The 13,425-nt window shown below is 38.0% G+C and overlaps 1 pseudogene across 1 annotated transcript; it reads right to left on the reverse strand.

Annotated features, from left to right (window-relative positions):
- Positions 1 to 4,232: 4,232 nt before the first annotated feature.
- On the reverse strand, positions 4,233 to 6,932 carry LOC145114195 (protein sym-1-like; annotated as a pseudogene). Its single transcript, XR_013710948.1, has 10 exons — positions 6,577 to 6,932; positions 6,241 to 6,328; positions 6,039 to 6,132; positions 5,864 to 5,936; positions 5,684 to 5,776; positions 5,490 to 5,576; positions 4,891 to 5,415; positions 4,683 to 4,750; positions 4,559 to 4,599; positions 4,233 to 4,474 (listed from the first exon to the last, which is right to left on the reverse strand). The product of XR_013710948.1 is annotated as a protein sym-1-like (transcript).
- Positions 6,933 to 13,425: the final 6,493 nt, after the last annotated feature.

Consider the following 13,425-nt stretch of genomic DNA (forward strand, 5'->3'; position numbering starts at 1 on the left):
TACATGTGTCAGCCAGAGGGTTTTGTTAGTACAAAGTACCCTAATAGAGTGTGTAAGCTTGAGAAATCCATCTGTGGATTGAAACAAGCACATCGCAGATGGAATCTTTGTTTCGATGAGAAAGTCAAAGAGTTTGGCTTTTCGAGGAGTGAAGATGAATCTTGTGTATATGTCAAGGCTAGTGGGAGTATAGTTAGCTTTTTGGTACTATATGTGGATAACATACTACTCATAGGAAATGACATCCCAACCCTGCAGGAAGTGAAGTCCTGGCTTGGGAAGTGTTTCGCTATGAAAGACCTAGGAGAAGCTGCCTATATTCTAGGGATAAGGATTCTGAGAGACCGGAGTAAAAGACTAATTGGACTTAGTCAGAGTACCTACTTGGATAAGGTGCTGAAGAGGTTCAGCATGCAGGATTCCAAAAAGGGAGAGTTACCTATCCAGTGTAACGCCAGATTGAGTAAGACTCAGAGCCCGAGTACCGAGGCTGAGATAGCAGAAATGAGTCGAGTACCTTATGCTTCCGCTGTAGGATCGATCATGTATGCTATGACTTGTACTCGTCCTGATGTGGCATTTGCCTTGAGCATGGTCAGCAGATATCAGGGGAACCCTGACAAGGCTCACTGGACTGCGGTAAAGAACATTCTCAAGTACTTGCGGAGGACTGAGGAATGGGTCCTTACCCTTGGTGGGAGTGATGACTTGATAGTTGTAGGGTATAGTGATGCTAGCTTCCAGACTGATAGGGATAATTTCTGATCTCAATCGGGCTGGGTCTTTACCTTAAACGGAGGAGCAATTACTTGGAAAAGTTCCAAGTAGGAGACAGTGGCTGATTCAACTTGCGAATCAGAGTATATAGCGGCAAGCAAGGCTGCAAAGGAGGCAATATGGCTGAAGAACTTCATTGGAGACCTTGGAATAGTACCAGCTATAAAGGAGCCTATGGAAATTTTCTGTGATAGTGAAAGTGCAGTTGCCTTAGCCAAGGAACCAAGGGATCACGGGAGATCCAGACACATTGACGGAAAATACCATTTCATCAGACATCGAATAGAAGAAGGACTCCTCGTTGCAAAGAGGGTATCATCAGATGAGAACCCAACAGATCCCCTCACGAAGGGACTGAGTAGGGCTAAGCATCTCCAGCACGCACGGAGCATAGGGCTGAAGGATGATATTAGTTTTAGTAGGTAGATAGCCTTGAAATTTGTAAAGTGTAATTGACATTTGATGATGGATAAAAGTTGTGTTTATTTATGAGTAAAGTGTTGCTATCTTTTGTCAATCGTTTACTAGTATCTCTTTTGCATGTTTTGACTTCCAGAATATTTATGTTGTTTTTTACATATTATTCAAATTATCCACAGTCGGTCATATGTTGGAAGTAGATATGAATTAAGACTGTCATGAGTTGGTTGTAGAGGTCTAAGATGTTGGACATGGCCTCAACACTCATGAGTGCTCATAAGTTCTGAGTATTGGATTCAACCCACGCTCGCTGGTATCACTTCATGGAATTTATCTCAAGTGATCGCGAGATGGTAATATCATATAAGTCTTCAAACCTAGAGATATGACTTGTTGCATATGAGTTAGTTATGCATTGATCGTACGAAAACGCATTGGTAACTCGATGTTATAAAACGTGCGTTTGTGTGTGATTCAACAAGTAGTAGAACAAGCATATGAGTCGAAGTTTATCTGTTCCTTCTTGGATTAGAAGCGATATCTGGGCCCCTCGATGATTTTGTTTTGACCTATGTACCGGGCCCGGTCAGAACTAAGTTGATGTGTTCAATTAAGTTCTATGTCAAACAAATCGGAAATCGAGAAACAAACTGATGGACAATAAGTAAGACATTGTTCCATGTATTTGTCCGGCTGATATCTAGAACAGAGAATTATATGATCACTTATCTTAAATGGTGTATCATTATCTTCTCAGTTCCGAGAGACCTTGAAAAGAGCTACGATTGCTGATCGGTTCCTGAAGTCATACTTGCATTTATAGTTATTAGACTTATCCAAGTGGGAGACTGTTGGATAAGGTGTCTAAGTCCATAACTATTTCTGGTACGTACTTGACCCGACCCGGCATGATCCATTTGGGTTGCATGACATCATGCATTTGGATAGACTAAATGAGAGAAATAACACTTGTGGTTTATTAATATATTATAAGTTCTAATATATTAATAATATTATTTAGTTAGTATTGATCAAGAAATAATCTAGAATTAATTAAGTGATCAAAAAGAGACTAATTAAATATATGGGTTGATTATGTAAATCATCCATAACTTGTATAGTGGGCTAGATGCTCCATGAATTATCAAGTTGGGCTAAGGTCCATAGGATGCTCCATGGATGCTCCATGTGAGTTACAAACCCATGGGTCATGGAAATGAAGAGCCATGTTACATTAGGGTTTACATGGTGTAACCCTAAGTGTAACACACTATATAAAGAACATGACATCCACCAAAATCGGCTACACTAGTGAGACAAGAGGGCAAGCCGAATTAGAAGTGTTCTACATTCTCTCAAAGTCATTCCAAAGCACTTGGTGTTGTGTGAAACATTTGAGGCATCACACTTGGGGTGCTAGGCTCTCAAGGTTTTTTCAAGGAATCAAATCAACTACAAGGTATGTAATTCTAGTCATCTTTTATGTTTAAAGTTCCCCATGTATGCTAGATAGGATTATGAACCTTGGAAAAAGTATTTTGCATGTATTTTAGACAAACATAGATCCAAGGTTTTCTAGGGCTGCATGTACACTTAGGAGTGTTAGAATGCTCAAAGCTCATCAAAAACTTTCCCTCAAGTTTTGGAACATGTAAGGTCTCACTCACTTTATTAAACTTTAGTTCCAACCCCTAGAATTTTAAAAGTTAAAATTCAACCTTATACTTTATACTATTATAAATTAATAATATATATATATATATATATATATATATATATATATATATGTATAAGAACAAGTCGTTTTACGGTTAGTAGGCCTCATTCACGAAGCCGGTCTATAAGGGGGGTATAAGGTTGTTGCCTATAAAATGGCAGCTTAATGGGTGTCCACTCTTACCCACCGCTTCCTTGACTGGTGGAGGGTCGTTAGCCGAACGGGTAGTACAATGACTTTAATCCTCATTAAAAGCATGATGAATGTAAAGTAACTAAATGTTTTTTATAAAATTCTCAATCTTAGTTACTTTAGGAAAATGTGAATAAGGTGCTAACCCATGAAATTACAATTTGCACTTTGCTTAAGTCGTTAGTGGAGCGTGTGTGGTTAACCGGCACACTAACCTGGACTTAACAAGGTAGGCAAAGGGTGGCTTAAGGTTTATCATAGGTCGGTGGAGCGCGTGTGGTTAACCTGCACATCGATTGACTGATAAAACATTAAGAGTACCAAGTAATTTGCATGGTTACTTCACACCTTGTTTTGTGATCCTCGGCATCCCAGTCACAAAACTTGAAGGGCACACTCGAGATTGAAACATGCCATTGAAAAGTTCAATGAATCTCAAAGAATCTAGGAGTTTCAAAACTAATTAAAACCTAATAATTTATTTCGTTTTATGGTGGAAATTGGTGAATCGTCATTCACCAACTTCAAATATTTTATAGCTTGGATTACGGCATCCCTCTTCTAAGTTATAAAATATTGTGTTGGGTCCTAGCCTTAATATTACATTTGGGTGTCTTATTAAGGACTATCTTTATATCTAATCTAAACTTCTCTTTCTTCTTTTTTAGATGTCTTCACTACTAGAAAAACAGCCTTTTACGACGCGCAATGCGTGTCGTAAAACGCTCAAACGACGCGCAAATGCGTGTCAAGGAAGGCCCTGTCGTAACGAGAGACGACACGCTTTTGCACGTCGTCTATAGACAACGCGCATTTAAGACGCGCATTTATGACACGCATTTACGACGCACGTTTACGACGCGCAATGCGTATCAAGGAACCCCTGTCATAAAAGAAGACGTCGCGCATTTGCGTGTCGCGACCTTACGACGCACGTTTACGACACACATTGCGTATCATTAAAGCCTCTGTCATAAATAAAGATGACACGCATTTGCGTGTCATAAACTTCGGCAACCATTTACGATATACATTTACGACGCGTCTTTACAATACTCATTTACGCGTAATACAAAAAAATGGAAACAAATATATACCAAAACAATCAATTTCATGCATAACATCATGTCAAAAAATTGTAATACATTGGTATAAAGAGGATCCGATTGTACATTGTTATTAAGAGGTTTTCCCTAACTATATGACCTAATAGTACATTGCTATGAAGGAGCACCTTCTTGTTTCAGATATCATGTCCACATCATAAGCTTTATTTCTCTTTTCTTTTTTAGCAATAGGCGCCATAACAGTTAATGTATCTCTATCTCCCCCTTCCTTTGTAGCTTGGTCAAAAGCATCATCTCCACCCTACAGAGTAATGAAACAAAAATAATGTAAGAGAGAAACATGTAGTCTAAATGATTCAAAACATGAGAATTTAACTATCCTTACAAAATATGAGAATTTAACTATCCTTTCAAAATACCAAGACTCTGTAAATAGTACATAGCAATGTTGTTATATAAGAACCTAGAAAAACCACAATGTTTTGAACAAATTTGTAACATATAAAAACCTGGTAATCATGCCCCCATTGGCATACAATCAATACATGAACCCAAGCTTCACAACCTTCATCCTAACCTGCAACATAATACATTTTGTTATATTATTACTTGCACTTATTTGTTTATTCTATCTACTCACCTATGATTAAAATATAAATTAGGTATGAAAATAGTAAGACATTAAAATGTAAATGAAAAAAATAATAATTTACATACTATAGTGGGTTAGAAGCGCTTCATGACTTGTCAAAGTATTCATAAGTTGAAATGGTAGCAGAATACATTTTAAGCCTAATCCAAATAAAAATTGCATTGGAAGACCTAAAAAACCATATCATGGTGTCATTACTTTACGATATAAGGAAAATACAAAACTTTCATACCTCTTTAGAAAGAAAAATGCCCTTGGAGCCTTAACCAAACTTGTCTAAAACTGTTTAAAAACCTTTTACTTCTTTTGTTCTTTCCCTTTTTCTTTTTTATTCCAATTTCGCCCTTTCATGATCACAAAACTATGTAATAACTTGCAATCTTTAAGCTTGAACAAAGATTGACCAAATTGCCCTTTAATAGCATGATACCGGTTCAGATTTTCCCTTAATTAGTTTTTCTTTCCATTTATCTACTTAATTTTTAATTTAGAAAATGCCGTTTGCATACCTATTTTGCAATTACTTCTTTGTGAGCTTTATACGATAGAATTACATTCCACACCAATGCAATAAAGTTAGCTGCAAGGACCTGCCAAATCAATTTCAACATTAAAAAAAAATTGATTTTTATCATATAAAAAAATAAAAATAAACAACTCAAACCTGAAATTGCTGAGGGACAAAACGGAAGTTGAGAAATTGAAAAGGTATCCATAGCTGCCAATTTGCAATAACCGAAGATACCCACTCCTAAATCATAGATAATTATTCGATTTATTAAAACTGGATTTCATATATTATATAAAAACAAATGTCACGATAAATGTTATAAAATATACTAAAATATAAAAGCATACCTGCTGAAGCTTTGGCATAACCTGGGATGGCCTCCCCTCTAATGTCACCAATGTTGATAGAAAAACTCCAATAAAAGCCGGAGCAAATATAAACTGAAAATATTTATATATTAATAGACCTCTTGCTAACAATTTTGAAAAAAAAATTCATCCCAAAATGATTTTATAAAAATAAGTCACCTGATCGATTATGAGGCGCACAAAAGCACCTGAAGCTCCAGTCATTGTTACCAATTTACTCAAGTATAAGTACCTACACAAAAGTTTATACTTTTACTTCTTTTACACTACAAAACACAACAAATTAATGAAATTATATGCCCACATTACAAAATCAAGATTTTGATGTAATTACCAGAAGTGCAATGTGGGTCCAACCAAAACCAGCCCAAGAAGCGTGAAAAGAGATACCCGTTCAGATCCAAAGACGACACTTGATCGATTACAACCTGAATCATACAAGTTTTGGATTTATTTATATGGAACAAAATGTATGTTCATGTATGAATTATGATATTGTTATAAATAGTTTTCACCATGAGAGAAGAAAGATATACCTGGCATATCAAGTCTCCAACGAAAGTCAAAAGTGCAGATGTCACTGCTTTTGTCCATACAGGGTGTGCTTCAAGAAGAGTCAAATACCTAGTAGTATAAAAGTAATGAGATAATGGATGCATAATTAGCTTCATAATTGTGTTCCTCTAATGGGTATCTTGGTATTTTGAATTTTAGCATATGATGATGAATTGAAGAATTTTGGCTGAAAAAGGACGATTGCTTTAATGATTTATTCTTCAAGTTCTAGCATCTACATACCTTTACTAAAATTGACATGAACAGATTTAATGCAAAATCGAATGTGAAATTCAATTCAAATTAGGAACCTTTACCATGAAACAAACGACCATTTCTTGCCGCCGTCGCCGTCGCCGCCGCCACCATCACCACCACCTCCACCAGAACTTCCAGAGTCGGAACCACCGTATCCACCACTTCCACCACCGCTGGAGGTGGACTCAACCCGAAATCCATTATGACCCGATATCCGTGACCCTTTTCCAGAAAACCCCAATTCTGTAGAGAATTTTTTGCGAAGATTACACTGAAATGTAGATGGTGAAAAGCTTCTATTACAAGGGTTCCCAAGAGAATCTGGTTCCTTGACACTTGCCAGATTGACTCTATGGAAAGTGGGCTTGACGTGACTGCCAGATTGACGTTTGCAAAATAGGTATGCAAACGGCATTTTCTAAATTAAAAATTAAGTAGATAAATGGAAAGAAAAACTAATTAAGGGCAAATCTGAAATTTCAAAAAGTTGGGACTTAATATTTTCTTGGCATCTGACAAGTTTTTGGTACACAACTTTAGACCATCAAGAAGTCGTGAAACCCACTCAATTTTTTTTTCCTGAAATTATAAAATGAAGACAAACAATATGAACATGGAAAATACAAAAACAGAGATCGATGAGAGGACAAAGCGAAAAGCGGATATGTTTGTTGATCAAAGTTCACCACATGTTCCTTCTGGAAAAAAAGTAGAGAAACATCAATAGAAGTAAAAAAGTCGATGTTATGTAACTGTGGCAAAATTTGAAAAATACAAAGTTCACAACCGGATAGGACTTCGGCTGTGCCTTTTATTCTGGGTTTTGAGTCCCTCTTCGCCAAGGACCGCCTCACAAAGCAGCGTAACAAAATCAAAAAAGAAAATTTAACCTCTTCTGGCCAGCAGTGTCACAAATTTCAAATTTTACTGTCATAGAGCTACTGTTTGTGACAAGAATGAAGCTCCAACAGTCACCTGATCAGATAAATAATAAAGTGGTAAATTCAAGTGAATAACATGATAAAATCATATCAATTCAAATATTTAAATGTGTAAGGTCCTAGAAACAGGATCTTAACTAGTGATCAAACAATCTAACAATCAAACAAGAAGAGAATTGAGTAGAAGAAGAATGAATCAAAGCTTGCACACGTTTGTATTAAGAAAACGTCTGGTACAACTCTGACTGGCCGTAAACACTATGAATCAACAACCATTAACAGACACAAACTGGTCCTATATATAGGAAAGAAGACATGACAGTAAACTAGACAAGGTCGTAAACAGGTTTACGGCCGTAAACATACCAAAACACTTCTATTACAATACTAAATGACCTATACATCCAAAGCCTAGACCAAACCATAACATGGACCCTTCAATCTCCCCCTTGGTTTGGGGCTAGCTGTAACTCAGTCTCTATCAATGACAAGAACATCAGACCCACCCATTGCCCCTTGCCACATTCCCTTAGCAATAATCTCGACAACCATTGTTGTGTACTCTTTCGCAGCAGGCTCGAGAATATCTTCAGCAACCTTGATCTGATGTAGGGCCAGATGATGAATATCCCACTTCCCAAATTGAAGTAGGTCATGTTTATCGTACAAGCGAAAGCAACCATCTTCGAACTTGATGACAACAAACACAGTAGTTTCATCATAGACCCAGTACTGCATGTTTTTGAGAGATCCATCACTGAAGGTCTGCAGCATTGGAACTTGTCTGACTTGATTTGTTGGCGGCCACATGACAGTCTGAAAGGGCTTATTGGTCTTGGGATCCAACACTTTAGGGAAACTTTTGATGAAAGACTCAGCAGTCTTCATGCCAGTGAATACCTTCTTTACTTGATCCTCCAAGAATAGCTTGAAATGCGAAGCCTTTGGATCACCTGATGGATTGACGAAAGGAGCACTTGATAATTATGAGAGATCAACTCGTGTCCATGAATGGAAATCATGGAAGTCGTTGTAGAACTCCACATTTTTGCTTTTGCGCTTTACGATCCACATGTTCAGCCCGTCATGGAAACTCCACGAGACAATTCCCGATCTATCGCCGTACTTGTGACCAAATTTCTTCTGTTCAAGATCAGTGACGGTGATAGTGGGTTTATTTCCAGGAGCATTCTGATCAGAAGATTTCTTGAAGAGAAATTGCTTTTTCTTGTCAGAAGCTGCTAACTTGGCACGTTCAAGTGCAACAACATTTGGCGCCTAAGTTGGTTCCTTATCAAATCGATCGACAATTTTTGTTCTTCTTTGAGTGGGCTGGTCAATAGGGGGGTCTTCAACTTGTTGAGCAGAAGGTTGGCCAGCATTGAGATGTTGAACTGAAGAATTGAATTTGTCGCCAAATTCTTCTGCCAGCTTCTTCTTAAGGTCAAAGTAGCTTGCTGTCAAGGATCCCAGATGAGTTTGCAGATCCAAAATTTGTTGAGTTTTTAAAGTTTTATCCGCCTCAAGATCTGCAACCTGAATTTTGAGTTGGGTCTTTTCAGCTTCAAGATCAGCCACCCGGATATCAATCTCAATATTCTTCTGATTAAGCACACTGATTTCCTTTTGAAGTCCAGTTAAGGTTGGATCATCCTCTTTTGAGTGGCCTTCCTCAATAAATATTCCCTTAGCTCGGGAGGAAGGCACTGAGCTTTGTTCATGGGCCAAATGTAGAGCAAGCCTCTCAAAGGCAATGTCGTGATAAGGCCTAAGAGGAAAGGATCCTGAAGGAACAGATGAACCACCAGCTTCATAAAATGTGCTCGGTCCTTCATTGGATGGAATAGGTGAAGTAGCAACGGAAGTAGTAATTGGTGGAGTTGACAGGCATTGAGTGTAATGCCCGTAGATCCGGGCTAGTCAATTTAGAGATAATAGGGGTCGAAAATGACTTTTTGACAAAAGATTATTTAGAATAAATAATCTTAACCAAGTTGTAGAATACGTCTCAAGGGTTCCGTACATATAAAGAACGTTGAAATCCGAGTTATAATGAAGAAGTTATGGTCCGTCGAAGTTTTACGACAAAACCGGCACGACACCGGGAGACGTAAATAGTGAATTTATGATGGAAGACTTTTTAGCCTTAGAAATCTAAACAAAAGTTTTAGTATACGTTAAACCGAGAACATACAAAAAACGAACGTCCAAATCTGACTTCGTATGAGGAAGTTATGAATTTTCTAAGATTTGGCTTAACAGTGCACAGCCCGAAACTCGAATTTTAGATCGAGCGGTTTTTGGCCTACACGACCTAAATGAGAATTGAAGATCTCATTAATAGGAACTCAACGGTAAAAAGACAGACGAAAACAGAGTCCGTATCTAGAAGTTATGAATTTTACGCGGACATTTAACAGTATAATCTCCTCGTACTGTTAAATTTAAGATCGGTAGAGAATTAGCCGACGGAGTCAAAATGAAAGTTGTAGATCTTATTTTTACCTACGCGTGGATATAAAGAACGTCAAAAACGGAGGTCGTATGTGAAAGTTACGGATTTTAGAAGTCGGAAGTGTGTTGTACGAAAATGGGTGATGTGGCACAATCTTGGCCATTGCTTTCTCCCCAAGTCTTGCCACTAGATGGTGACATGTGGCACCAAGTTCAGCCATTTTTCACCCTATAAATAGAACCTCTCCCACCCTCATTTTCTTCACACCTTTCCCATTCTTTCTTTTCTTTACTCTCTCTCTAGAACCTCTCTCTAGCCCCGAAACCCCCCGAAAAGCCTAGGGAACCTCCCTAGCACGAGGCGGAAGCCCCGGAGTGCTCGACGGCTCCGAGAAGAAGAGATTTTCGGCTCGGGAACGCTGCTCCAAGCAAAGCCCGGTTTTCTATAAAACCCGCTGTAAGTGAGCTACACCTACGCTATTTTTAATATAGTTTTTATTTAATTATAGTAACGTTATTAGGAACTTATAATAAGTACTTGGGCTATTATTATGAGTTATATAAGTATTTTTTAACGCTTATATAATAGTAATAATAGCTAGACTATTAATTAGTCTCGGCGAATAATAGACTAAACTCTAGTGGTAATAATACTAGGTTTCGTCGAAGAAAATTATTTTTAAGAAGCGAAGCGCTGTCTGAGTTCGGAATGACCACCTTTTCAAGTGAGTGCATGGTCCCTTTCAGCTTACACATAGATATGAAGTATTTTATATAAATTACGTGCTGTGTGTGCATATTATCTGTATACTTGCTATCTATGTTGGATGAACGATTTTATACATGTTTTAAATGATGTAAACTGTATATGTATTTTATATCTACAAAATGTGTTGGGTAAAACATGGGTAGATGAATAGTTGCTGTGTGACAAAATAAAATAATGAGAGGCCTCGATATAGATGTTATTGATGATCCAGTCATCTAGCGGAGTATAGATGACGACCACAGACTATTCTAGACAGTCCAGTGGAACGCTAGCAGGCTCGCAACCTATAGGTGTTTATTTGAACTGTGTGCTCACCAGCAGTACTCCATCCCCCACATGGTTGCCTTATTTGAAATGAATTGCTGAGGAACCCCCGAAGCATGTGTTGTCACCCCGATGAAAGTCCTTAGACTAGGTCCCTTGTGTTAGATGTTTTAGGGACGTAAAGTGGGGATAACGGGAACAGGTAATCGGGTTTGTTTGGTTTGATAAAGTTAATAAACTTATTTATTGTGGGTTGAAAACCCTATGTACTCACCAGGTTTCACCAGGTTTCCCAACCTGGCCTACTCAGTTTATTTATATCACAGGTGTTGATGTGAAGTCACATTACACTGAGAGATTAAGGAGATATAAATCACTAGTGATAATGAATGTAAGTTCTGTTTATGCTTATGTTTCTGTATTGACGATGACATCCCAAATGTTTTAAAATGAATAAAAATACTTTTCTTCGGAAATGCTTTGATAACGTATTTATCATGTTTTACTGGGAACAAATTCCGCAACATTTTTATTAAAAGAGGTACTCTGATTTTTATAAAGCATAAACAAAATCGGTCTTTTCTGGCCGTGAAAATGGGGATGTCACATTGAGATAGTCCATGCACAAATACACCTGGTCTAGGATCAAGTCTTCTCCTCTTCAATGAAGGCGAGGAGGTCTGAGTTGTCAGAGGTTCACTTACTACTGGCTCAATGGTAGAAGTGACATTCTCAGAGGGAGGAATCTTTGAAGATGTCTCCATAGGAGTTGAGGTTTCAGCTAGTTGAGTTAGAGAGGAAGGCGTAGCTTCAAGAACGTCTTCTGACTCCCTTATCTCCGTTGCTGTATGAGCAACATCATGGATAGTGTCAAAGAAAGAGTCAAGATCCTCATTTGACAAAAGGTTTGCATGTACTCCAAGATTCAAAGGAATATCATCCTTGTCAAAGCCCGAAAGATCTAGATCTTCAAATGAATCATTTTCATCATTCTCTGTCGCATCCTCTGAAGTTCCCTTGTTAAAATCACTCTCGACATTCACAGAGTGTAGATCATGTTCTTTAGCTACCATAGCAGCAGGAGTAGCATCATCATTTTCGTGATCAGAAACTGGAATGACGTCGTCTTCAGAAAAAATATCATCTTCAGAAGTCACACGATCAGATGAAACATGAGACTCGGATGCCTCACTTGAATTGGCAAACAAGCCAAACTTCATCAAGGGGAACTTTCCTTGAAAAGTTATTTTACCCTTTCGGTTTTGCTTTATTAAACCGACAGTGTGTGGCCCTAAGGACTTCATGTCAAGGATTTCTCCATCTTTGGCCATTTCAGGAAGTTGTTCATCAATGAAGACTTTAATGAACCTAGGATACAACAAGAACATGTCCCTAGTCTTCCCTTTGATGGTTACAATTAATTCTTCGAGAATGAACTTGGAGAAGTTGTAGTCCAATCCCGCAGCCAGAGAAATGATGGCACCAGTGTTTCTTAGGGAGATCTCATCTGTGCCAGACTTTCTTCCAGAAATGCAGCTCACGAAGACATGAGCTAGAAATCTCCAAAACGGTGGCAGTAGCTTCTTCATGGTTGGAGGGAAAACACCTTCATATCCCATTTTGACAAGATATTCTTCAATTTGGGAAATCTCGAGCTCAGGAGAGAATGTTGATTGATCGTTAATTTTGAGAGTGCTTCTGATGAACTGCTCATTGATGATGATTTTGCAGTTGTTGACAGAAGCCTCAACATAAACAACTCCATCATTTCCTTTATTCACCATTGCTGATCTCCAGAATTCCTTGATCAAGCCTTGATAGATATTTGGATTGACAGTCAAAGCAGTAGACAAGAAACACTCTCGTAGACCATGCATCATGGATTTGAATTCTCCGTGAGCAGCTGGAGGATCAGCCAAGATGATAGCCAGGTTGTGACTGTCAGCAAACTTGAGTTCTGCCATTTCAATCTGCACACAAACAAACCAAATGAGAAAACAAGATATATAAACGTTTAAAATTTATGTTTCACTTCAAATTTGCAGTTTTAAATTGGCATTTAAGTGAGACATGCGAAGAAAAATCAAATTCATTGACCAAAGAGGAAGTTCACGGCTGTAAACTGCCTTGGCCGTAAACTGCCTTTGGCCGTAAACTGCCTTCGATTAAACCTAAAAAACTTGTCGATTTGATGCGAGAATATCATATTCCTGGTCGGTTTTAGCATACCTTTGAGGCTATCGGATCAATTTCACCAAAACTCACAAAAAAATTTAGAGAGAGAGAGAGAGAAACTGGAGAGTTTGCGGTCGAGATAGAGAAATGAGGAGTAAAATGGTTTCCGGCTGTACACTTTTCTTTATATACCCGGACCAAAAATTTCATGGGCCGCAATCCACAATGATAAAGTCCAATACCCAAAGACTTTTATAAAAATAAAACATTTTGAGGACAAAAAAATAGAATAAAATAAAAATAAA

Source organism: Lactuca virosa, chromosome 5 (genome assembly GCF_052849685.1).
Source record: "Lactuca virosa cultivar CGN04683 chromosome 5, Lactuca_virosa_CGN04683_v6, whole genome shotgun sequence".
NCBI lineage: Eukaryota > Viridiplantae > Streptophyta > Magnoliopsida > Asterales > Asteraceae > Lactuca > Lactuca virosa.